Source organism: Myotis brandtii, unplaced genomic scaffold, assembly GCF_000412655.1.
Source record: "Myotis brandtii unplaced genomic scaffold, ASM41265v1 scaffold197, whole genome shotgun sequence".
Taxonomy (NCBI): domain Eukaryota; kingdom Metazoa; phylum Chordata; class Mammalia; order Chiroptera; family Vespertilionidae; genus Myotis; species Myotis brandtii.
Genome location: NW_005357346.1, coordinates 148660 through 175786, shown reverse-complemented (window position 1 = coordinate 175786; position 27127 = coordinate 148660). Strand labels below are relative to the sequence as shown.

Below are 27127 nucleotides of genomic sequence, written 5' to 3'. Positions count from 1 at the left end.
TGGGCCTCTAGTCCATACATAAAAGGGCCAGAGTTCCTTTCTATTGCTTGCAAGCAGGAATGCAGGTGGGAGTAGATGATAACCTTTTCAAGTTATGGGATTGAAAACTGTTGCATTGGTCATGTTGGGCTATGAGGGGGCTGATAAATAGCATCTTTGTATTTCTTACCCAATTTCCTGACCAATATAATTTTACTTATTTATCTTGTTTATCTCTCCCAACCACGACCATAGTTCCATGAACACAGGAGTTTCTGACTGTTTTGTTTGCAGCTGTATCCTCAGCATGTGAGATAGTACCTGCTTTATAATAGGCTTTCCATAATTACTTGTCGAATGAGTGACTAAGTGAGAAAGGCATGTGAAAATAAAGACAACTTTATTATAGATATAAGATTATATCAGAGAATTGAGCCAATGTATACCCGCAGTTGTTCATTTTAAAATGTATAATTTTATGGTATGTGAATCTCGTCTCAATCAAAATGACAACAAAAAATTCTATTCTTGGCAGAATACACAGAAACACATTCATCTATTGGAAGCAGTCAGCCACCAAAGGAAGTCGGAACAGACAACAGTGTGCCCAGGATAGAAAGCCAACACTATGAAAGCCATTCAGTTAATAGGTATTTATTGAGCACCTACTAAGTGCTAGGCTCTATTCCATGGACTTGGGATACATCAGTGAAAAATAGCAAGCAAAGTACCTCCTCTCATGGAAACTGCTCTAATTGGGGGATACATAAATAACTAAGAGACATTTTATATAGAATTGTCAAAGGTGATAAGTGCCATAAAAAAAACTATAGTAAGGTGGGGGGGGATCAGGAGTGCTGATTTTTTTTTCTTCAATTTTAAACAGTGTAATCTGGGTAAGTCTCATTGAGAAAATGACATTTGAGCAAATATTTGAAAGAGGTGATGAAATTAGCCATATGGATATCTGGGGAAAGACTGTTCTAAACAGAAATAATATACTTGGTGTCTTCTAAGAAGAGCAAAGAGGGTAGACTGGAGTCGGAAGGGTGGTCAGAAAGCTAACAGGGAGATCAAGCTCAGTGGTGTCCTATAGACATCATAGGATTTGGACTTTTACTGTAATTGCATGGAAGTTGTGTTTTGAGCATAGGAATGGATAACCCGACTTCATATTTATAATGATTACTCCGGCGATCAAATTGAGAACGGACTAAAGAGAGGCGCAGATGGGAACAGGGAGATGACTTTGCTGTCTCTTGCTGTTGCCTTGGTGAGAGATGAGAGTGTGTAGGACCAGAATAGCAGCAGTCTAGGTGGGGAGAAGTAGTCAGATTCTATATGTTGAAGATGGTACTGACACAATTTGCTTGCTGAGCTGCCAGTTCGTTGTGAGAGAAAGAAAAAAGTTAAGGATGACTCTAAAGCAAGCATGTCAAACTTGTGGCCCCTGAGCCGCATGTGGCCCACAAGGAATATTTTTGCGGCCCAGCCGATACAATTGTATGTAAGAAACGTGTTAATAAAAATTTTGTAACTTATTTTTTACAATATCCTGTTGTATGTAATTATTAATAATGAACTACAACATTCACTAATGACTGGTATCGTGTTGCATTCATTTCCCTTACACACCTTACACACAGGGGCACCATTTCTCTCCACTAATACTGGCAGCGAATATTTTAGCAGCCGATTGCCACGTCTTTAGTCTTGGACTAACTTGTTTGATGTGAGCAACAGGAAATATTTCACTTTCGTAGAACAAGAAAAATAAGTTTATTTGCATTCCGCATATTAATTTGTGCAGTTATTCAGTGTCTGGTAAGTTAATGTTCAAGAAAAAAGATTAATTTTTATTAAAATGTTCTCTTATGTTAATGATGACTCATTTATTTTAGCCCTTTGTATTCAGCATGTCTCTATCAAAATAAACCTACGTTTCTATGAAAATTGAAGCTTTTGTTTTTTTACGGCCCACATAAACTTAAACCTTGTTTATTTGGCCTGTGTTAGCCTTTGAGTTTGACATGCTTGCTTTAAAGTGTTGACCTGAAAACGGGAAAGATGGAGTGACCGTGAACTAATATGGGAAGACCATGGATGGAGTAGGTTTGGGAAGGAAGGTCAGGGGTTGTGATCTGGATGTGTTAGGTGAAAGATCTTCTTTAGATATTTAAAGGGAGATGTCACACAACTACCATATGATTTCACTTACATGTGGAATCTAAAGAACGAAATAGAAACAGACTTATAGTTGCTGAGAACAGACTGATGGTTGCCAGTTGGGAGGAGTTCAAGGGGCTCTGTGAAAAAGGTGAAGAGATTAAGAAATGCAAATTGACACGTACACAAGAGCCATGGGAGTGTGAAGTACAGCCTAAGGAACATAGTCAGTGATATTGTAATAATTATGTATAGTGTCAGGTGGGTACTGGAAATATAGGAAGGGTCACTTTGTAAACTATGTGGTTGTCTGACCACTATGCTGTACATCCGGAACCAATACAAAATAATATGACATGTAAACTGTAATTGAAAAATAAAATTTAAAAAAAGCAAAGGAAGATGTCACATAGGCTGTTGGATATATGAGGTGGAAGCTTGGGAGAGAAATCTGAGCTTGGATGTATACATCTGAGAGCTGTTGGAATAGAAGTGGTGTTTAAAGTCACGAGACTGGATGAGTTCACCGAAGGGGTTGTGTGTAGATAGGGAGTGAAGAGCAGTGAGGACGGGGAGCGCTCCACCAGTGATGGACTGAGAGATAACTGGGCACCGGCTGCCCAAGGGGATTAGGCAGGTAGGAGGTGAATCGGGGAAGCATGGCATCTCCTGGGGATTCCAAAGGGAGGCATGATATGTAGTGTAATGAATAATAGGGTGATCCAGTGTACCAAACATTGCTGTGTATTCAGTTAGGCACGGACTGAGAATGCACCCCTGGATTTTTCCAGGAGAGTGTTATTAGGGACCTTTCCAAGAGCAGTGTTAGTGCAGGGGTGGGAGGAGATTCTGCTCAGGTGGGGTTAGGAGAAAAGAGCAGGAGAGGGATTGCAGACAATGAGTGCACATAATATTTTGGATGAATTTTGCTACAAAGCAGGAGCTGTAGGGAGCAGCTGGCAAAGGAAGTGGTGTCAAGGGGGCTCTGGTGGCATACAACAGCACACACAACAGCAGTTTTTAGGAAATATTTTGTCTGAGGCAGGAGAGTGCTACTCGCTGCTATTCTTTTCTCCTAAAGAATAGTATCTATTAACATCAGGCACCAGGCAGATTTATATTGAAGATCTTGTTAGGGTTGTCTGAGAATAGTATCTAGAGGAAGAAAATAAGATTTTAAAAAATCAAATTACCCCGGTCTTAAGGGCTGATTCTCTTAATTGACACATTTCTGGACATTTAATAATCTGTATTTATTCTCTTATACAATTTACCATAACATCTGACCCAGTGACCTGAAAGATTTACTGCAGCTGCTGAATATGCCTCATTTCACTAGGCAATGGCTGCAGCTTGATAATTGCTATGCTAATGTTAGATTGGTTTCCTTGGGACTCTCAGCTTTATCAATTAAAATCGAAGCGATATATGGCCCCTTGGTACATCTGTGATTATCACGATTCCATAGCTGTGAAAATAAGAAAGTCATGTTCTGGAACATTTTGAATATATTTACCCTGTTGGTAATGAGAAGTGGGTTAAAGACAAATAAACTATTAGAACTAAGAAGAAATTAAGACAGCTATTTAATTCTAAACCTTCCAAATTTCATACTGGGTTTCTTCCCTCAACAAAACAGGAGGAAACCCAGTGGATGATTGTGGCACTACTTGATTTCTGTACAACATCAACACTGTGACTAGTCTCTCTCCTTTGGGTTTCAAGATATTAATTCCTCCTGATTATTACATTACTCCATTCTGGCAGCTCCCCAGGCTCGATGGGGGTTCTTTTTCTTTCTCTACCACTTATGTGTAGATGTCTCTCTTCTTTACTGATATTATACTGGCCCAGGGTGATACAATCTATTGTATGGCTTTGAATCTACTGATGTTCTGGCCATGTTTAAATATTCCATACCAGTAAATCCAATGGCTGCTGGACAACTTTGTAGCATGTTCCATAGACATCTTAACTCAATTGTTTTTGAACTCAAAGGTGCCTGGATCTATAGCACAACTGAAAGCTAAGTTCAGTATCTACACAGAGCCAGTAGAAGTAGCTCAGGTACTGTGGCAAAGTCACCCATGCTAATTAAAATGTCAATTTTCTTTGCATTAGCCTGGAATTATAATTAGCACACTGTGCAAATATTATAATCCCAGTATGATTAGAAGCTTTGATGGGTAGTTATGTCTTTGATGAATGAAACTCAGCAAATGAATTAATTTACTTAATAAATAAAGTTTGGTAGATAAACATCTTTCAAAACATGGGAAATAGAAGAAAAGATGTTTTTGGTAGTAGGAAGATTAGGAGAAATTGTACATAAAATGCATTTTGTACCTTGAAAGCCGGAAAAAGAACAGCATTTGTTGATTCGACAGTAATTTGCAACTATCAGCTGGCCTTTGCCTCTCCTTTTGGATTTGGTCCTTCTTTTATGTTTGGCTCATGCCTAAGCAGTGAGTAACCCAAAGATGCTCAAGCAAATCTCCCATTCATGACCTGTCAAATGCCCCAGACCTAACCCACACAATAACCTTGATTCCATCACCCTAAGTGGCAACTCAAGGGGGACCTTTCCTGCTCCCATTGTGCAGTTGATTATCTTGTCAGTATGGTCAAGCTGAAAGAGAATGCACAGAGAAGAGATTTGTCTGCTTGGTTTAACACACATGAGTGCCACCACTAAGACCGATGAAAGTTAACCATCTTTGGGCTTGGTGATGTTACCTTCTGCATCTGGGCCAGCAGTGATGGCCACACCAACATTGACATAATGTGACCACTCACTTGTATGCAGAACAGGCCACTTGTCTCACTCTATTTCCTTCACTGCAGTCAAAACAGAGACTTCAGTGATAAATGTAGAGAAGGAGTATTTGAGAAATCTGCATGTTTTGGGGATAACATTGAAAAGTGTGCTTCTATTTACCACTTGTCTGGCCTGAGCAATTCATCTCTCTAAGGTCTTGCTTCCTTCTACGTAGTAGGATTCTAATATCTATTTGGCTAGGTTGTTTTAAATCTATGTAAGTAAAGTCTCATATACAGGCGTGACAAAAGTAGGTTTATAATTGTATGGAAAATAATACAATCATTTATAATAATAATAAAAACATAATATGCTAATTATACCAGACGTCCGTCCAGACGACCTTCTGGATGAAGCCGGGGCTGCGAGGGAAGCCTAGGTCCCAGGTGCCAGAGGGAAGCCATTGCTGGCAGCTGGGGGAAGGAAGGCCTACTCTTGCATGAATTTCGTGCATCAGGTCTCTAGTTAAGAAATAAAAATATAAGAATAAACTCTGTGGTTTGCTTATTTATAACTGTAAACCTACTTTTGCCCCAGCTTATATACCAGTTGGACCTTCTCATGGATTGAATGTTTGTGTCCATGAAAAATTCATATGTTGAAATACTAACCACCAAGCTGATGGTATCAGGAGGTGCATCTTGAGAGCTGATTAGGTCATGAGGGTGGAGCTCATGAATGGTTTTAGTGCCCTTATAACAGCAGCCAGAGAAAGCTCCCTTGCCCCTTCTGCCATGTGAAGTTACAGTGAGAAAACAGCAGTCCATAGGAAGTGGGTTCTCACCATACACTAAACCTGCTGGTGCCTTGATCTTAGACTTCCATTCTTCAGAACCATGAGAAATAAATTCCTGTTGTTTTTATGCATTTCATTATAATAGTTTGAATGCATTAAGATAGACCTTTTCTTAACATTCTGTTCTGTGAGTCTGCTCTCACCATGCTCATGTGCCAAGTTATCTCCCTTCATAAATGTCCGTTCTTTCTCTCTCCTAGCCCCATTCTATCACTAGATCTTTTCTCAGATACAAATATCTGTCCATTTCTCTAAGGACAATGCTTACTTACTTCTCAGACATCTACTTTAACTGCTGTGATAAAGAATAATTTCAAACTGATAATTATCTCTTTTCCGGTTCTCTGATGTAAGCAAAATCTATCTATTTCATTATCCTCCTGGTGAGTTCCACTTGCCTCTTATAGATTGCAGGTACAATTTTTTTATTTGTGACAATGGGAGTTCTTCCTGTGAAATCAATTCAGAGGAACCCCAGGTGGGGAAGAAAAGGGTGTCAGGCAAAAGTAAAAGCAGAGACATTTGCTCTAGGCCTTTCAATGCTTCCTTGGGAAGCCTCCGTAACAATAGAGAGCTCCTGGTTGGCATTAACCATATATCTTTTTATATATTTGAGTTCTAATTACTTCATTGTTATTACATCTTTGATCTTAGGTTTAAACAAATACCACCATTAACCCTCATAAGGTTATTAAATTAATTTGGATCACTATCTGTCTCATGAAATGGGACAATCAAAGGTTGAAGAGAAGGAGAGAGGGAGGGTCCTAAATTTAAGAAAGCAGCGAGTTACTTCTGGTGTTGTCACTCACAATCTGCATGACCTTAAAGTAAGTCACTTCATCTCTTGAAGCCGAGTTTTCTCACCTATAACACAAGGATAAGTATAGGAATTAAATCAGACAACGGATAGGAATGTTCTTCCACTCCCTCTACAAAAAAATCAATGGGGAAAAATATCTTTGGGTGAGGATATTTTTAATAGAATTAAAACAAAACAAAAAGAACTCTAGAATGTTTCTATTTATGTACAGAGTATACTCAAGATTCTCTTTTACTAGCATTAATATTTATTAAAAGGTTTGTTCAAAGAATTATATCAGTTCTTAAGTTAAATGGACTTTATTTAGTTTTCACAGGTAACAGTTGTTGATGTGATGAAAAGCACTGAATTATTTTTGCTTTTCTAAGATATTTGAGCTTGCTTTGTTTTTGGTTTCTTGGTCGAGAGATACTTTGTGGCCAAATGGAAACAAGAGCATTTAAAATATTATAGCAAGAAGAAAATTATTAATAAGAAATGTATATTAAAGAGTCAAGCACACCATTGTTTCTCTGACACTTCATTAGAGGCAAACTACTATGGGCCAAGAACATTCCTATCCGTTGTCTGATTTAATTCCTATACTTATCCTTGTGTTATAGGTGAGAAAACTCGGCTTCAAGAGATGAAGTGACTTACTTTAAGGTCATGCAGATTGTGAGTGACAACACCAGAAGTAACTCGCTGCTTTCTTAAATTTAGGACCCTCCCTCTCTCCTTCTCTTCAACCTTTGATTGTCCCATTTCATGAGACAGATAGTGATCCAAATTAATTTAGTAAAGAAAGGGGAAAGGAGAGAGAAAGAGAAACACTGATGTGTGAGAGAGAGACACACATTGATTGGTTGCCTCCAACAGGAGCCCTGACCGGGGCACATTCCCTTCACTGGGAATCAAACTTGAGACCCTTTGGTGGGCAGGCCAATGCTCTATTCTCTGAGCAACACCAGCCAGGGCCATTCTACAATTCTTTACCAGGCTTTTATTCACCTAGAGATTTCAATGTTGTTTTAAAAGCCAAATGATTTGAATGCCCTGGTATTTGCCTACAGACTTTCCTCTTATTCCCTTCAGCCTAGCTCAGTTATTTTCTATTTTAGTGCATGTAAGATTTCTGTGCAGAATTTTTTATACAAACCATGCTTTAGGTAAATTTAAGAGATTTTTCAAAGTTGCTTTGATTATATGCAAGCATGGCTTTATCTCATGAGACAACAATTAATTTGTCTAACACCAATCCCCTGCAAGCTGGCCTCCCAGTAAAATAACTGGTTTGCATTGAACCTCCATGCAAATTAGTTTTGTGTCAGTGCTCAACAATCAATCCTAGTCAACTGCAAGTTTGGACTTCAACCTTCTATTCCCATGTCATCATGGTAGGGAGGGGCTGGGATTACCATCAACAATGAGTGCTTAAGATGGAAAGATAGGATTTGAGCCAGGATTCTGTCAACAGATATTGCTATTGTATCTTGGCCCCTGATCAGCTGGGGGAGGCGCCATGTTTCCATAATCATGCAACATAAGAGCCCTAGAGTACAAGGGTTGGGGTCCCTCCCTTAAAGTATTTAATACAGGCCCGCTGTGCACAGCCCAGGCAAGTCTGGTGTATGTGATGATGGGCTGTTTGCACTGGTTTGTGTGATACCCATTGATTTAAAATCCTCCATTCTTTCTAAGACACAACTCCATTGAATTAACTTCTCATCATCTGTCTGTCCTATCCCACTGAAAGCATAATAGATGGAATAATAAGTATACATACATTATCTGCATTAAAATTTTTTTTTATTTTGAAGATGAGAATTTCTCCAATTGCCTTCTTTATCTTTTCAAACAGAGTTAGAAAGGTAAGAAAGATATAAAAGCAAAACCCTAAACCTCAGTTTTTCAGTCTTTAGCAAGCACTGTTCTGCCATGTTGCTACATTATTGAAATCCAGAACTTTTTATATCTGTCATGTGACTAGAAGCTGTTGGCTCAAACCATCAGAAACAACGATACTTTTAATTTGAACACAACTTCTCAAGTTCTTGTGACAAACACTTTAAAATATTATCTTATTTGTCCAGCCAGTGTGGTTCCATGGTTGAGCATTGACCCATGCACCAGACAGTCCTGGTTTGATTCTTGGTCAGGGCACATGCCTGGGTTTCGGGCTCAGTTCCCAGCAAGGGGCATGCAGGAGGCAGGCGATTGATGTTAATGTCGATGTTTCTCTCTCTCCTTCTCCCTTCTTTTCTCTCTAAAGTCAATAAAAAAAATTAAACAATTATCTTATTTAATTCTCATAAGTACCCCCTCTGAGGAAGCTATTGCTATTTATGCTTATAAGTGAGTAAATTGATGCCCACAGAGGCTGAGGGACTTGTTTGTGGAAACATAGTAAAAAATGATCAGTCTTTGAATCAAACCCAAATCTGCCTGTCTCCAAGTCCCAAGCTCTAAAAAAAGGATTATCTACCACTTTTCACTCCAGAAGTGAGAGGGATACCCTGATCTGCTACTTTACCCCAATCTCTACTTATGTTTCTTCCCCCCCCCATATTTCATATAAAGAAGCTTATGTTTTATTTTTCTTTAACTGTATAAGGCATTTTCTTAAGCAGTTACAGATCAAATGTTTTCTTCTTAATACTTCATCTATAAAACTCATTATCAGTAATAAATTTATAAGTTCACTTACAAAGACATTCCTGGAACATAAGTTTAACATATGTATACTTTTCTACTATGACTATCCAATTTCTACGTTTACTGTACCTTTGAAGCCTCAAAAAAAAAAAAAGATGGTAGACATACTGATAGAGGCTAGATGTAGTAGATGACTACTATTATCCTACTCAAGATATAGTTTTTTTGTTTGTTTGTGTGTGTGTGTGTGTGTTTTTAGAGAGGGAAAGAGAAACATCAATGTGAAACAGAAACATCCACTGGTTGTCTCCCATTGGACCTGCAACCAGAAATCAAACCTGTGACCTTTCGGAGTATGGGATGCTCCAACCTACTGAGCAACACTGGCCAGGTTACAGTTTTATTTTAGTTTTAGATTGTCCTGACTAGTGAGAGAGGTGACAAAAAAATAAAAGCTGATATGACAACTTAAATTTAAGATATGGGGTAAATAGTTCCACTAATCTCATGAGACCCTAAAATATAAACCTATTCAGTACATTATAGTAGCTGATGTTTATGTTGGTTTTGAGCCATTATTCCATACAAACGCTCTCCTAAAAATGGTAAGAACATTTTAAATATATTTTAGAATGCTTTGATTACAAGTTAGATTGAGTAGTAAACATCCTTTATGACTATGAGGGTAAACTCTAAATTAGAAATCCCTCATTCAGAAGGATACGTTGCCTGGGGAATTCCATTTTTATGGTAGAGAGCATAAACCCATAACAACGGAGTCTACCATTTTATTTACTTCCGAAATGTGTCGGACTTGTGTGGTGCATATAACATCAGTCTTCTCTCCTTAGCTAGTGTAACTATACAGTAGTCATCCCTAATCCACGGGGGATATGTTCAAGACCTGATGCCAGAAACCCTGGATAGTACCAAAGTCTATATATACTATATATATTTTTGTTTGTTTGTTTTTTCTTTACACACATACCTTTCACTTAAAGGAAACGCCTATGGCTTCTCTTTGACATATCTGAACTGCCAGCATCACTACTTCTGTGCTTTGGGGCCATTGTTAAGGAAAATAAAGGGCTACTGATCACAAGTACTGGGAAACTATGACAGTCAATCTTAAAACCAAGACAGCTCTTTGTGACTAAGGGGCAGGGAGCGTATACAGGTATGCTGGACAAAGAGATGATTCACAGCCTGGGACGCACTGTGCAAGATTTCATCACGCTAGTCAGAACGGTGTACAATTTAATATTTATAAATCATTTATTTCTGCAATTTTCCATTTAATGTTTTCAGACCGTGGTTGACCACAGGTAACAAATCATGAAAAGCAAAACCATGGGTAAGGGAGGACGACTGTATGTTCCTCTCTTCTCTAGGGTGGGAGTGGCTGGGGTTCGCAGTCAGTTCAGGTGAGAATAAATCCCAGCACTGTGGTCTCGGGCAGGATTTTTACCTTCTTTAGGAGAATGTGGTAGCTACATATTTTCTTGCCAGGCATGTTTTCCTTTCCTCATTGTGATCATTGAACTCTCCTTTCCTGTGGAGGCCTTCTTCATGTGATTTGTTGAGTCTGACCACACTCTCTCACCATAGAGGGGGGCGTGGGACCAGTTCTGGCCTGAGCACTCTGTTCAGGTGATTGGTTCAGGTAGGGAGCTATGGGCCAAGCCAAAAAAACCCAGAGTCTTCCTCCGGACTTTATTTCTGGAGCTGTTAGGGAAAAGGCGTTCTTTCTCTCTGCTGGATTGCCAGCTCTGAGGATGACATTGTCCTGGAACTCTCTGGTCATCCTTCATACACACGAAGGGAGCCTCTTGGAGAATAAAACCAACACAGAGGGAAGCAGAGCTGAGAAATGAAGTGTCAGGAATATGATGATAAACTTTTACACCTGTACACTCAGCCAGGCCTGAAGGCAACGCTGTAGACGTTCCAATTGTTTGAGCCAACTCAATTCTCTTCTACTTAAAATAGTTTGAGTTGGATTTCTGGCAATTTCACCCCCCCACCCCCCCAATCCTTATTCATATTCTTCCTAAGCCTGGGCTGTTCTAATTTGTGAAATTAGAGGTGATGAGGTTCACTACAGCGTGGAGTGAGATTTAAATTTAAATGATAGATGTCAACTATGCAGCACTTATTACGTCCTCAGTGAACTCAACAGCAGACAAGCTCTCAGATTTCCTCCACAACAGGACCCCTCGCTGTGGTTTGCCTCTGCATGGCTCCCTGCTGATGGCTGTTGTTCTCGCCTTCTCCTGTCTTCATAGGATCATAGAGCTGCATGTTCCCTAGCTGATTGGTCAGGGAGCCTCCCCCTGCTCTCAGAGAGCAGATGTTCTTAAGAAGTGAAGGTCTCTGTCCTGCCGAGCCCTGGAATTGTGAAAGATCTCACCTAGAGAAGACAGCAACCCCACAAGAATTCCCAAGAAGACCACATTGAAGGCACAGATGAGCTGATTTTGGTCCTGGTTCAGGAACATCTGGAGGAACAGCTGTGGATGACCAGAACGTGTTTATCTCCTTTGTAAAGAAAAGTAGGGGAAAGGCAGGGAGTGCAGCATGACAAAATAGAGATCTGTTCCCATCGTCCAAACTTGGGATGGAAAATAATTGAGTAAAAACACAGCTTGTTTTTAAATCAAATAGCTTAAAGGGTAATGAGTTGAGAGGGTAGCAAAGAGGACTAAAGTCTTTAAGCCATTAGCCCTGTGCCTCCCATCTGCTGCACATAGTTGTCGTAGGGATCTATAAAGTATATCTGTGTCTGATCTCAAAATTTCCTTCACCAGCAAAACATAAACTTCTTCCTTATTATTGGAAGGTTAACTTCATTGGGAGATGGTATTATTGATATCCTGGAAAAGTCCTTAAAATTTACTATACTTTCACAAGTCAGTATTTTTTTTTTCTTTTGGCAAGATTGAAATGACTATACTGTGATTTTTTTTTTTTTATGAATGAATTCAGTAGCTTGGGCTTCAACCTTACAAATTTATGATCATGGCTTTGAAAAGAATTTTGTTGTTTAAAAAAGTACCTGCCTCATACTTCCTAAAACTAGGAAAAATAAAACTTAAGCATGCTTGGAAAAAAGGAGACTAGTTGCAATTTTATGGTCGAAACTCTAACTATAATAACCATGTATTTTTTTTCTTGTAGTCAAGTTATTGAGGTTTTTCTTTTTTTTTTTCTTTCCTCATAAGCCGATGAAACTTGAGGAAATGAAGACTTAGAACCTGAGAATAAACTGGCTGTGTAGGCATGTTAGACTAGTTATTAAAACACAATTTCTAATCATCTTCGGGGGAAACGATAAAAAAATCAATTATAGAATACTCATCAATGGTAGTAGAAAAGAAAAGTTCAGGTTTATTTTTAAGTGAGAAATAAAGCCTTATAAAACATATGGGTTTAGCTTTATAAGAAACAGTTTCTAGACAAACATAGATGAATGATTCAATAGCAGCAGGGCACCCCTTTATGTAAATACTGAACTGTTGGATTAAAAAAAAACAAATTCAAAGAAAAACATTATTAATCAGCTTGAGTTTTTCCCGTCCTCTCAACAGTCTAAAAGAACAAACAGATCAACATGAAGGAATGCTTTCAACAAGAACAACAAGCAGAGATGGTGTAGAGTTGCCCTTGACAAAACTTTCCGGATATTTAGAGGCTTTCTCTTAGCTATTCTTCATTTTGATGTATCAAATAGGTGAAAATAGTCAAACATCAAAATACTATAATGTCCTAATTGCTCTTCCTTGACAATATTGCTTGTTGAACTTCCGGTTGACCCAGCACATATACTGCACCCCCTTATTAGATAAAAGTAGGAACTAAATACATACCTGGCTTAGAGAATACCTTACATACCAACATTCAGAGTACCTTCCTGAACAGTGTCTTTTGTAGAAAGCCACAGTTAAGAGTCTTAGTTTGGGATCTTACAGGAACTAAATATGCAAAGTCAAGTGGAGATATAAGATGTTCTCCCGATCTTCTAAAACACGTTCACATAAAATAGTCAGGAAATGGACCGAGAATGATTTTTGTTCCTTGATTTTACACAGTAATTTTCTTCACTGAATGCCAAAATCAGGGCAAATATAGCTATTCTGAGAGTCATAGGACAGACTCCAGGCACCTGTAAGATAAATGTTCAGTCACCCACATCTTACCAAGCAGGAGACAGGGCCATGGGCTCAGTTACTTTGTGACCAATCATTTTCATACTCTTCCCTTTAGATAGTTTTGCTTACACATGAAGAAGGCCATTGCAGGGTTGGGATGGGAGGAAATTCTAGATATGAAAACTGTCTGCATATTTTAACCATGCAGTATTAACCATGAGGCCAATGCATTCAGATTATTGGGTGGATGATGTTAATTTTAAACTGTATTTGAATATCTTCATACATGTCTTTGTTAGGGCTAAATGTGTATTTAACTATATTTGCCATGCCAAAGATGCTATTAACTTTATTCTTATAAATAAATAGTTTTAAGTACATATAAAAAGTTCAGTGAATTGTAATAGGCAGGTAAATAATTTCTCAAATACATTTAATATATATTTATAAAAATGTAACCCATATTGGGAAACATTTATCAGTAAAAATAGTTACATAAAAAAATTTCTCAATAGGACTATTACTTATAGTAGATTTGAAATCTGACTAATAGGTAGATAAATAGATCAATCAAATTTCTAGATTAAGGGCTTATATAACTTAGTATTACTAAAAACTGATCATTTTAAACGTGTGTATATGTCTGGAGACTCAACTTTAGAAAAAATAAGCATTCTAGTTGGCTTAATTTTATATTTATATTAAATCTTTATAACATTTAATAAGCAATTATTTATCTTCTATTAGGAATTCTAGTAATAAGCATTTTTAGCTATTTGAGAATTTGTTGTGAATTGGGTTTTGTAAATTATTACAAATTAATTCTTTGGCAAATGAGATTAGTTATCTATTTTTTACTTGTATCACAAAAACTAATTAGCAATTTTCTACAAATAGCTAGTTTTTCAAAAGTGTTTTAGTAGATATGGTTCTGTGTACAGTTTAAAATATTGTGTAAACATTATAACAGTAAAACAATTTTAACTACTTTATTTTCCTGAAACCTTCTCTCTTCAACAAATCAAGCTGTTTTTCTAATATCTGTTTTCTTCTCCTTATCTATATGCATACAACATTTTAAACAGTTTTAATTTCTATAACATGCATTTGTAAGGTATATGCATATTCTATTAAGTGATACTTAAAGTACACTATTGTTATCTATACATTGGCTGTTGTGTTTCAGCTGAGGTTTGAATGAAGTGCTTTAGACTGTGTGCTTTTTGGATATCTACATTCATAACCATGGAAAGTAAATGTGGGTCTTGGGATATTAAATTTTTTAAAAATGTTGAAACCATATTCTTTTTTGTTACTTAACCTTAAACATTACATTTGCTGACCATAAGGATGAAGGGTAGTATGACAAACAGAAAGCTGGACAACAGCAAGAATTGTAACTTCTGATCTTATGAACTTCTTATAGTAATTGAATCGAACCCAAACATGAAATTATGTTGATACTATCCTTGTCCTGCTGATCTGATACACACTGAAGGATTTCATTATATCAATCGGCTGCTTCTTGACTTTCCATTCTGTAGGGAGTCAAAAAAGAAGAGAAGATTCAGAAAAAACATGCTCTGCTCCTAACTATCCATGGCGCCCAAACATATGCAATTATTAGCTCTTTTTTTATCTTTACTTATAGCTTTTCCTTTTCTTTTTTTAAAATATATTTTTATTGATTTCAGATATGAAGGGAGAGGGAGAGAGACAGATAGAAACATCAATGATGAGAGACAATCATTGATCGGCTGCCTCCTGCTCACCCCTCACTGGGGACCGAGCCCGCAACCCGGGCATGTGCCCTGACTGGGAATTGAACCATGACCTCCTGGTTCATAGATCAATGCTCAACCACTGAACCACACCGACACTGTACCAAATACATTACCAATGTTTTTACTTTAAATTCTCCTAATGAGCCTACAAATTAAGACCCATTTTGCAGGTGAAGAAATTAAGATTCCCAGAGCTCGAGAACTTGAAAAAAGTCACCTCTTTCTGGAGCAATGCTGTAGAGCCAGGATTTGAGCTCAGGCAGACTGCCTCTAGAGCAGGTACATAAAACCATTAGAACGCCCTCCACCTAAGAAAGGAAAGTTTGAGAACTTCACAGCTGTTGAAAAGTATCTCCTCACTGTCATTGTCCAAGGATTTAAATGTCAATGTCAAGATCATTAGTCTGGATAGAGCATTCCTCAGCCTGTCTTAGAGGTATCTCATTTCTCTTAATATTATGATTTTGTGGATTTTATATACAATATACTGTGGAACTACCTTGCATATAGGACCATGACATGGTCCTTCACCATTTGCTCAAGGGATTGAATTCCTCTTTCTTGAAAGGCCTTGGATATATTTGGGGGGAAATAGATAAAAATATGGTTCACTTTTCTTTATGTAGATGATCTAAAGATTTATGAGACAGAAGAGAAAGTAGTACAGATGTTGCTTTCTTCATGTTACTGCCCAGCCACTATTGCAGCATACTTAGCCTTTGCCACAGATGACGGAGATCATATACTGGAGATTTCAGAGCCTGTGTTATATGACATGTCTGGTACCAACAGTCTGGAATGGCAGGGAGGGACATGTGGATCATTCCTCCCAGGGATAATTGATAACAGTTAAATCATTATATGTAGCTACTCTAGAGTCTAGAGCCACTTAAGGGAACATTTTAGCTCAGTCCCTTGTGGAGTTAGTGAAGAAGAAAGCAACAATTTATCTCTAACCACTGAGAATGCTGGAGTATTACTACCATAATTCTTTTGGAGAGGCATAGTACGAAAGTGTTTCCTCTCCATGGATCAAGTTCTCTTTAAGGACTAGATTTGGCAAGTGAATTGACATTGCCTGGGCCAATTGTGCTTCACATTTTGATATCTATATTTTGTTCTTTCTATGAGATATTATTCTGGTAAGTATGTCTTTAGTGGTTATACGATAGGTGTCATCCGGTTCTGTTAAGGCTGTTGAACTCTCTGTAGACAACATAATCAGTTGGAAAAACTATCAAAATTATGCATCAGCTGTCTTTCTCAAAGTGGAAGTCTTTCAAGAAATAACCAGTGAAAGCATGTTCCAGATGTGTTCATGAGACAGAAATGGAATAAAGTTAGCTAGAAATAAGAATACAGATTTCTTTAAAACATCTTCATGATATTCTGCATTTATGCATTGTTAATTCCCACTTTGACTAATCACTGTACTTGGCTCTGTTTACATAATTTTAAAATGTGTCTGACTAAAGAAATCATAATAATTACTCGAGAACCATCTGCCCCTTTGCATCTTCATCAGCAGAGAATGACATGCTCTAGCATTTTAAGTTATTTAATTAGCAACTAATGAGAAAATTTTAGAACTAATATAGATTTTGTAGTACAATTTATAGTCTAATTATGTAACACTGTACATAATTATGGAACATATTTTTCAATAACTTCTTAAGTATGTATACCCTGGGTAAAAGAAAATCAGATAAATGCATTAGCTTCTTGTAGAGAGACTTCATTAGGAAAAAAAATCTAAGAATGTATATGATTCATTAAAGATTTATTAAATATTCACAATGAGTTATCAATTTGATTTACTATCTAGAGGGAACATGACATTAAATTATGTGATGAAGGATTAGGAGCCAGTAGAAATTAAGATTATAATAAATATTGTACTTGCTCTTAAACAGTACTTACTTTAGATCAGTGATTGCAATATCAGTGAAACATAATGATAATCTGTTTTATATAAAAAGTTGATATCACAAACTATTAGTGTGGCATATGTTTCACAAGAGTCCTGCATTAACTTGTTAACAAACTCTTCTTCAGTATCTTTAATGACAACAGCAACTCTAGAGTTATCAGCTGTACCAGGCTTGGACTAACTAACTTAGATTTTTTTTTATTAAACTTAAATCCCATATGCATAAGCCATTGATATCCGGTTTTGTTATTTGACTGTCTGCTGCATTTTTCACAGTTAACATTTCTCTCCTGAATGCAACTGTCTGAGAAAAACACGCATTTCTGTCTTGTAGCTCAGCATCTTATAAATGCCTGACATAGAGTAAGCTCTTAATTAATATTTATTAATTTATGGCTAGAACTTGAAGAACACACACACAAAAAACTATAAAAAAGTGCCAAATCACACCTTGGGGAAACATAATTTAAGCATGTATGACATTAATAGTGTTAATACCTTTAAAATATGAAGATTTGTATAAAGCAATAGGAAAACCATTATGATTCCAACAGAAAAATGGGCAAAATATACAAAACACCATTCACTGCAGGCAGTAAGATTAATAAATCATCTGTTGTCTCTATCAAAAGAGATTTGTGATTAAATAGAAAGTAGCTATGTCCTAATTAAGCATTTGAGCAAGTGTTTTGGCATTGGCTTAGGTAGAAACTGTAAGCAGGCAATCGAGATAATTCAGAATTCAGTCCTCATTTCAGTCCTCATCCTAACTCAAAACCACTTACATTGTGTCAGAAAATATTTCCTACAGAGTTGATAGGCTTTGATGTAAACATACCTAAGATGTTGGAGAACATAGAAAAAGATGGAAGAAAGGAGAGTGGCTAAGTGGAATGGCTGAATTGTTAATTCTGTGATGTATGAAAGAAACAAATAATTATCTGAATGACTCTCTGGGGGATTCAATTTGGAAAGTAATCAGCTCAACTCTCTATTTCCTTCCTCTCTGAATAGTCCTTTCCTGTTTTGTGTGAGATCTGGTCCAGCTGAGACTGAAGTTACTGTGTTGCATTGTATGCTGTCATTTGAGCTCCTGTTTTTGTCTATATAAGCCAAATTAAATGGCCTTGGTGGAAATGATAAATTCTGTCCCTGACACAATTTCATAAAAATAGCTGCCATTTGTAAAATGTCTATTAGGTATCCATCTTCTATTGTGGATTAGCTCAGTGAATTCTCACAGTAGTTCTGGAAGCTAGATATTATTATTTCATATTATTTTTTCATATTTCATGGGTAGAGAATCAGAGGCTCAAAGAGGTAAGCTATAACTGTGACAAGGTATGCTGGCCTATCTGGTTCCAAAGACCATGATGTTAGCATCACACATGCAGCTTAAAAAAATTTTTTTTTCTCCTTTTGAGACTTAACTTGCCTGTGCAGATGTGATTTGAGCTGTTCATTAAAGACAAGGGTGAAGAAGAGTTATTACACATGTATGGCATTTGCAGATCTTAGTGTCTCCGATTTAGGAAAGAATTGTAATGATGCCACTCAATATTCCACCTACCTCTGGTAAAAGGACGATTAGAAGATTGGAAAATTTGACATGACTTTGATGTGTTAAATGCTAAATAGGGCTGCACAGGATGAAAATTCTTTGGAAGAAGACTGAGAGTATAACTACTTTTGCAGGTGTTTTAGAGCAAAAATCTGTTCTCTTAGTGGTTCCACATTTTTGGGAAGGACCATAACTAGGAAAAATTTTAGTTTCTTTTTTTTTTCCATGGAGGGAACATGAAAATGCCAGAAATGTAGAGGCAATTATTTTGATCAAGCATTTATGTTACTCATTCTGATGGCAAAATCAATTTATACATTCTAGAATCATTTGTCAAAAGCTTGGAAATATAGCATATTGACAATTGCAGCAAAAGCAATTACATCTGGATTCCTGATTAAGAAGAGAGAAAATGAGTATTACCCATTAATTAAAATTATGTGAGTTTCAATTCAAATATGCACTTATTTTCTTGATGAATACAAGGTGATTTGACCTTCGTAAAATCCTGTTGCAGTTTGGGTATGGAGGTCTAAACTTTCTCCATGTCAAGGGAAGAGAAATTTAAGCTTTCTTGGTAACTCATTCAATGAAATGCTTAGGTAAAAAAATTAGAGTTTCCAAGAAGGAAAATGTTGCTGTATGAGGACACATTAAATTATTGGGGAAAAGGGATCCAACTTAGAAATCCTTCACATAGTTGTGGAATATAGCTTCATATTTGGCTCTAATCTAAATTATAAATGTGTTTAACCAGTTGACAACTAAGGTCAAGTTCTTAATCATTCAACAGCTTGATCCAGACCTTTTCTGAGGCCCTGCTGGCCTTTGAGACTCTCATCGATCATCTGAGTTGACACTGAGAAGCATTGAATATCCCAGGACTGCATCAGTGGGGAGTCTGCTCCAAAATAAGACTCATTTCCTTTAAAACCATGGATTCCTTTCCATTAAGCACGCAAGAGTTCTTTTAGAAACTTTTTGTGTGGGCTGGAGCTCATTTTCATTACTGTATTTTTTCCCTACCACTTAAGGACAATTCATTAGAAAATCCATCACATTTATTTGAAGTAACCAATTAATCCTTTGAGATGCAATAATTAACATGCAAATTGTACCACATTAAGAGTCTCAGGAGAAACGAATTAACTGGAAAATATACAGCCTTTCAGAAATTAAAGAAATATATATTGTTTTACTGTCACAGAGCCTCAAAAACCACGTGATTTTTCTTCTGTGGTTCATTTTATTATCTCCTTGCCTAGAAGAACCAAGATGGATGACCGTGCCTGTCTTAAATGCATTACATCAGGATACTAATAGGATATTACACATGATAGTCATATTGACGAAAGACCTGATGAGGCAAATAACAATATACATACAAACTATGGACTCAGAATGGAATAATTACATCAAAAAGTAAATAATTATCATTGCCATTTCCTTCTCAGACATACTCACAGGGAAATTAAGGTCTGAGGGGTCATTTTGAGACCAACAGGCAAAGTCTTTACTCATGCATGCAAATTCTGTGCTGCAATTAGGCTTTCAATGGTTTTTCCTGACAACTGGACAATGTTAGGGAGATATGAATATTGTCAATAGAGCACCTGTAAAATAGTGCTCAGTACCCTCGGAGGGCTTTCTATATGCAATTTACTGCTCTCAGTGCCTAGCACGCCATCTAAACATCACAGCAGCTCTATGACATGGGAACCGCCATTGCTATCTTATAGGAGACTGACCCAAGGCTGCCCAGAGAGCAGGGCCAGGATCTGAGCGCCAAGATTTAACACTGGAGACCATGTGCCTCGTCACTGTGCCAGCTCTGAGAAAGGTGACAGAATATCATTGGCCGTTTTCTGAGGTTAAATATTAAGGTGTTGGAAAATGAGAGAGATACATATTGCCGCTTAGAAATTTTATCTTGTTTACTTCTTGCTATTGTTGTTGTAAATCTGCCGTGGAATATGCAGTAAGGATGAGAACACTGGTGCCCTGTTTCTCCACTGAGCCCGGGAAGCTTTCAGTGTGTCCTCTCATTGTTTTACCCTCCATTTTCTCAATAAGAGACTGGAAGAAGCCACATTTGTCTGCATAGGGTAAATAAACATATTGAGGTGGTTACGTAGATATTGGTGGTGGATATTTGCAAGAGCATTCATTATCAAAATTATTTTGGAAAACAGTTACTTTCTATAGGACTACCCAATACTAGACTTACTTTCTTTCTCTTTCTTTCTTTCTTTCTTTCTTTCTTTCTTTCTTTCTTTCTTTCTTTCTTTCTTTCTTTCCACTTACCATAATTATTCATCATTTGCATTATCATCAGCCCCACAGTCATCATCATCCTTGTTCTCCCCCCCAAATTTTGAGACAACTGCTTAGAATGCTATACTTCAGGCAGAAGTCAATTTTTACCTTAGATATTAATGAATACAATTAACAAGTGCTTATTATGTATGTAGTCCATGTAAAACCTTGCCTTAGATGCTTTGTGATAGTACTTTTAAAAATGTTCTTTCAAGAGCTTGCAGTTTCTTGGGTTAATAAATCAGACACACAGTTGTAATCCAAAGACTTCTGGGATAAGTCCTCTTAAAAGTGCAGAGTTGTGTAGGAATTCATAGGTTATTTCCACGTGGGAATTAAGGGTAGGGAGGAGGGAAATCTGAGGATGAGCATTAAGATGGGGGCTTTCGAATTGAGTTTTGTGAGAAGACTCCGTTGTCTGTGTTCACGTAAATCTGTGATGTAACGGCTTTGCCAGCATTTTTCTTAAATATGGGATGGTTATTTTCTGCTGTGCGAGGTGATCAGTGTAGCACAGCTGGAACTTCGGCTCCGTGGCTTAGTCACTGTGTGATCTTGGCCAAGTGACTATGCTTCTGTTTCCTCACCTGTGAAATGAGGATGATGGCAACATTGGCCTCAGAGGTTATTCTGAGGATGAAATGAATTAATATGGGCAAAGCAATCACAGCAATGCTGGCGCTGTGTAGAAGTTAGCTACAAGATTATTATTTGAGTGGGGATGGCAAATTCTAATCAGTGATGTATATTAGAATGAATAGGTCTTAAGGCAAGAATCATATTGTAAGTTTCACATTCCTTTGTGTTTTGTTTGGAGGAAAGTGTGATTTTAGTTTGGACTTTAAGTCACTGTTATCTTATTTATAAGGCATATTGATAGGCCAGATATAGAATGATAATGTTTTGAGAACTCATGTGCATTAACTGTTGAATTCTCTACTTTGCCTTAGATGTCTTATGTTTTAATAAGACTATAGGAGCACATATATTGTCCCCCAATATTGCCTATAGGAAGTGGATAAAGAACTATAGATAAAACAGGGCAGAACCCATTGAAAATTAATTGGTCCTACAAGAGGATTATAAGTAATCATTTTCTGCCCCACATGTTTATGTAGCAAAGAAGCCTTTTATGCTTGATCTTCCCAGAGATTAAAAACTGTTATCAACACTAGACAATAATATGACTGATTTCTATAGGAAACTTCTCACTAGCAGTTAGTTATCCATCACTCGGATCACTCAGCCCATCCAATATTGTTAACCCAGGTGAAAGAGAAGGTCCTTCATTTCCAGTCTCCTATTCCAGAAGCTTGTTGATTTATTTTTATAGGGCTGCTTAGATTTTTCTAGTAAAAAGCCACTTAAAAAATCTTGCCTAAATGCATTCAGGTGCATGCTAATTGGTTTTCCTCCTTCTATGGAAATTTGCACAACAAGAGGAACAGCTGGAGACAAAGTTTATTAACTAATTGGAAATCTTGGGCTTGGGAGCTACTTGGAAAAGAACAGAAGGGGAAACTTGCATGATATGAAAGAAGATGAGTGCTCTTCTTGACAATGAGATATAATATTACTAGAGGCCTGATGCATGAAATTCGTGCAAGAGTAGGCCTTCCTTCCCCTGGCTGCCGGCACCAGCTTCCCTCCGGCACCTGGGACCCGGGCTTCCCTCGCAGCCCCGGCTTCATCCGGAAGGTCATCTGGAAAGATGTCCGGTCTAATTAGCATATCACACTTTTATTATTATAGATTCCATTTGCCCATTGACTACTTCCTCTATGAAGCTTCTGGCTCAGAAATAGACTGGAAATCAGACTAAATCCTGCATGATGCTCCAGAATGTAAATGTATGTATCTCTTGGCATTTGATAGTTGCTGGCTGATACTGCCGTGTTACATATTTCAGAACTCTCTGGTTCAGGTGACAGTCACTCACCTCAAAATAGTTTAAGCAAAAAAGGGAATTTATTTGACTGGGAATTTCAAGGGTGGTTCTAACGTCAAGCAGGCCAGGAACTCATAATGTTGTTTGGGTTCTATCTTCCTATACCTTGTAACCCTCCTTCCTTTTGTGGACTGGATACACGTTCTGGCTAGTTTTCTATGTGGCAGGAAAGATGGCCCTCACAACCCCAAGCTTAAATCCTTATGGCCTGAGATTAAAAAGGTAAAGGGAATCCCTCTTTCTAAAATATATATCATTTCTGAGAGAAGACCTTGCCTGATTGAGCTTGCTTATGTCAAAAGTCTTCCCTCTCACATACGATAAAAATCTTCTCAAACTTTAACATATATACTAGTACATATTGTGCTTATTACTTGATGCCTTGTTAAAGTGCAGGTTCTAATTAAACCCATTTTTACATTTGTTATGTGGATAACTTAACTTTCAAGGCCAGGAATCAATAAAATGTGATTCATACCAAGAAAGGAGAAAGGTAATAATCAATGAAATAAACAGAAATCAATGAACTGTAGGAGGCTGTTACTTTATAAAAAAAATACACATGCTTGGCCAGTGTGGCTCAATGGTTCAGTGTTGACCTATGAACCGGGAAGTACAGTTTGATTCCCTGTCAGGGTTTTGGGATCAATCCCCACTAGGGGGCATGCAGGAGGCAGCTGATCAATGGTTCTCTTTCATCCTTGTGTTTCTATCTCTTTCTCCCTCTCCCTTCCTCTCTGAAATCTGTCCAGGCCCTTCCCCAGAACTATTTAGTTAGAATTCCCAGAGATGGTTCCAGGCATAGGTATATTCCAAAACTGTCCAAATAATGCTGATGAACCACCTGGGTTAAGAACCACTCCAGTAGAAAAAGATCCATAGGCAAATATGATGAGTTTCTCCATAGAGCTATAGCAATTAAAACAGTCTGGCAATAATGCAGGGACCAAATGGGCATGCTACCCAGGCTCTGCCACTCAGTGGCACTCAGGCCAGACTTGAACTCTGAAGCTAGTGACAAAAGGCAGAAGGGCAATGGTGTTGGTGATGGAAATGTTTGCAGTAACATCAAGTTCAAGAGTAGCAAGTTTACTGCTTGGCGACACCAGTCATTCCCTCCCCAAACCGGTTCTACAGTATAATTTTGGATGTTTTTCCTGGAAGATTACCTGGAGCTAGGAATTCTGTGAGCTGCCCTATATCCTTAAGCAAACACATACACTCCTGCTTGTGCTTGTTCATTCAGAGTCAGCTTCTATTACTGCAGCTACGAATTCTCCCACTGTGCAACGGTTTCAGCTCTCCCTTTTCCAGCAAAATGTGCAAGATCAGGATCTATGTTTAGAAGCATATCAAATTTAGAAACAAACGAGGCAAGGCATCCTTGTTCAATCTAAGACAAACGTCCCTCTTCAGAAGTTCATGAAGATGATTTAAACGGAAACTGCAGCTGAGGAGAGTTGGTAAATGAGGTGGATTGCTTTTACGTTTTCAAAGCGACATGCAATTTGTGTGTACCTGATTTTTTTTCTGATGGTGACTCCTTTTGTTGTACCTCAGCCCAGTATTAGTTTTCTTAAATAATTATTCATGTAACTGTTTAATGCCTGCCTCCCTGGGAGGCTGTAAGAAGTGCTTGTCTTGTTCACTCCGATATTCCTGTAATTAGCACATAATAAGTGATTGATAAAAATATTCTAAGTTAAATGGGAAAAAATGAATGAGTAGAATATGGTAAATGAAATTTTGGGAGGTTTTCAAATTTTTTAAAATAATTTTATTCTTCATTTACAGTTTATTCAATATTATTTTGTATTAATTTCAGGTGTACAGCATAGTGTTTAGACAATCATGTACTTTACAAAGTATTCCCTCCAATATTCCCAGTCTCCACCTGGGACCACACCTAGTTATTACAGTATTACTGACTATACTCCCTATGCTGTACTTTAGATCCCCGTGACTGTTTTGTCACTACCCCCAAAATTAATTTTACTATATTATTGACAACCTCTTTATTTGTTTCCTTTTTTTTCAAGAAATGGCCAGATTGAAGAACTGGTAAGTTCTTTGGTGTGTAGACATTAGCAGTACTGATCAATATTAAAAATATCTGAAAAATCAGTTAGTAAAATGATCATTTTAGTCTGAGTATTTTTAAATGTGAAGAAACACTTTAAAGTATAACATATCTGACATGATTGATTAGGAGGGAAGAAGTACATGTTCTATTTTCATATCTCCAACCAACAAAACGACTTTAGATTTACAGATAGGTTTACAGTTCTCATTTAAAGTTCAATTGTTTCACAATTTTAAAAAATTGCAAACCCTTAAAATGTTTAAGGCCCTTTCCCAGGATTTTCTTTAAGAAAGTCATTAAATCTTCCATATTTGAAGAGCAGATTAATCGCCAGAGCTTTCTTCTAGACGTCTACCTGACAGTATCTGCTCTAATACATGTTTCTTGCCTTAAAAATCCTTCTTTTTCAGTCTTTAAATAAATTACCACTTCCTCCCAGGACCTTTTCAATTAAACAATTCATCTGCCTAGACAGTGTTTATTTATTCCTCTTCTAGATTAATAGTCATTTGAATTTTTTACTCAAAAGCATTTCTTGATTTAAAAATATTTTCATTGGTTTTAGAGAGAGAGGAGGGGAGAGAGAGAGAGAGAAAAATATTGATGCCAGAGCGCAACATTGATCAGCTGCTTCCTGAATGCCCCCAACTGGGGATCAAGTCCACAACCCATGCCTCGACCTGGAATCGAACTGGCAGCCCTTTGGTGCCCGACCAACTAAGCCACACCCATCAGGACTTAATCTCTATCTCTATCTCTATCTCTATCTCTATCTCTATCTCTATCTCTATCTCTATCTATCTCTAGCTATATCTATATATCTATATCTATATCTATATCTATATCTATATCTATATCTATATATCTATATAAAAGCCTAAGTGACCATTCAACCAGTAGCTATGACACACACTATTGGGGGGCAGACGCTCAATGCACAGGCATGGAAACATGGAAGAGACTGATGAATCAGAGGGAAGTAGGGAGGGGGGAAGGAGGGAAGCGTTTAATCAAAGATCTTATATGCATACTAGAGACCTGGTGCATGGATTCATGCACCAGTGAGGTCCCTCAGCCTGGCCTGCAGGGATTGGGTTGAAACCAGCAGCCCAACATCCCCCAAGGGGTCCCAGATTGCGAGAAGGCACAGGCCAGGCTGAGGGACCCCACTGGTGCACAAATCTGTGCACTGGGCCTCTAGTATAGATATAATAGGGCAATATGCTAATTAGATCGGAGGTCTTTTGGACATGCTTCCTGCCAAAGCTGGGGTGGAGAGAAGCCAGCCCGGGTCCCGGGTGCCTGCGGGTGGCCAGAGGAGGGAAGCCCTGGTCCCGGTGCCAGAGGGAAGCTGGTGCCAGCAGCTGGGGGAAGAAAGGCCTACTCTTGCACGAATTTTCATGCATTGGGTCTCTAGTATATATATATTTTGAAGTATAATTTCCATTTATTTTTCTCCCAGAGAACTTTTCTTCACTCTTTAAGGACTTAGCTCAGCAGTTCTCAACCTGTGGGTCGCGACCCCTTTGGCGGTCGAATGACCCTTTCACAGGGGTCGCCTAAGACCATCCTGCATATCAGATATTTACATTACTATTTTCATAACAGTAGCAACATTACAGTTATGAAGTAGCAATGAAAATAATTTTATGGTTGGGTCACAACATGAGGAACTGTATTTAAAGGGCCAGAAGGTTGAGAACCACTGACTTAGCTCCTTACACATGGGCTTCGGTGGAGGTCGTGGGGCAGCACCCACAGGTCTAAATCAGGGTGGGGGTGTTTGGTCCTTCTGGGCTTCACCAGAATGATTCCTGACTACCTTGCTGTGAATGGCACATCTCACACAGTATTGCAGCTTCACATACAGCTTGGGAAGCACATAGGCATCGAAGACACTCGCTTCAGAGATGTTCCTAACGGCTGTGGCCTCTACTATGTTTCACATGACAAACTTCTTAATGGACTTGTCCTTGGGCACACACCAGGTGCAGTTGGTGCAACGAATAGGCTGCGCATGGCCTCGGCCTTTTTTTGGCACGACCGTTATTCCTTCTTTTCTTGGTCATCTTGGAAACGAGGACCCAAGAGACCAGGGACTTGATATTTTTGATAAAAGTGAAATCTGAAGTAAAATTTGC

General features: G+C 37.9%; 1 pseudogene; it reads right to left on the bottom strand.

Annotated features, from left to right (window-relative positions):
• Window positions 1-6594: 6594 nt before the first annotated feature.
• On the bottom strand, window positions 6595-27066 carry LOC102244311 (annotated as a pseudogene).
• Between the last annotated feature and the right edge of the window lie 61 nt (window positions 27067-27127).